Here is a 1,300-nt window from a genome sequence, read left to right on the forward strand (position 1 = left end):
TTGACTTTCCGATCATTTGTTTGTTTGATAAAATAGTTGATTTTGGACAACCAATTCGAAAACCGTGTTGTAGAACAATAAAAGCAATTTCAGTTGAAAAAAGACATTAAATAAATATCTTAAATCTCTGAACCTGCAGTTTATAATTTAGTTAATCCAAACGGATATTTCATAAAACCAAAATTTTCGGTATTAATATACCTACTTAATTTTCAATCCGACACGCCCTGCAACTGATTTGCCGTGGATCTAAGGAAGAGGAACGCTTCAAATCGTACGGCCAGTTCTAAATTTACCATAAACGGTGTTAGTGCTACTAGTAATCAACTAACAACAGATAGTTATATGCCACATGATGGTGGATAAACATTTCGAGCAAAATGACATATCAGTTTTTTGTTGTTGCTGAAGCTAATATTCCGCTCAAGCAGCTACTTATACATAGATTGCAAAGCCTGGCAACGGTTCAAAATTTCGTTCAAAAGTCCCGCAGCAGCTCTCTTAACCGATTAGACGATGGATTAATCATCGAAACGTGTGGGGAAGCTGGCTACCGGTTGTTTGTTGTCGATGGGCGGGTGCCCTTAATCCCGTCCATCCGTTCTCAGGTAGGTATTCACATTATTACTTCACAGTAGTTTTAATTCTAATTATGGTTTAGCGGGCTGCTGTTGGTAAGAACATACAACTGTTACAATGGTTTTCTGATTGTGAACTCATCAGCATTGTATCACCCTTGTTCGATTCTATGTACCTGCTATTGAATAACCTCCCGGTTTGGACTAGTGGGATTGGCATGCAAAGAATTTGAATTGTCATTGAATATCGAAGTGTGTATCATAGATTTTGTTTTAAAATGAATGAAGCACGAAAAAACAAAATTGAAAAAACATCTTAATTTAAAACTACATGTTGTATTAGATTCGAACTACAATTGCATGTACCTAGATGAAATAAAGGCGGAGTAAGATGATCCCCAAGTTGGTGTTCTTCATTTCTCTGATGTTTCTTCTGCTGAATAAAGGGGGTTCGGATCAAAAAGTGGTAAACTTAAATTCGCCATATCTATTTTAATCATTCATATAAAAAAAACGTGAACACCCCTCATTTTGTAGATATGAGTGCGTGTAGAATGATGTTTTTTGGCTTTTGAAATTAGATCTTTAGTTTTCTAAAAGGCATCAAAAAAAAAAGTGCAAGGAACGTATTTCGGCAACTAGAAAGCCGGGATCTGGGGGAATCCGGGAGCCGCAGTAACGAACAGATGAGTGGTTAGCACTTTCAAGCTAAACTTCCCGTA

This window comes from Uranotaenia lowii, chromosome 3, assembly GCF_029784155.1.
Source record: "Uranotaenia lowii strain MFRU-FL chromosome 3, ASM2978415v1, whole genome shotgun sequence".
NCBI lineage: Eukaryota > Metazoa > Arthropoda > Insecta > Diptera > Culicidae > Uranotaenia > Uranotaenia lowii.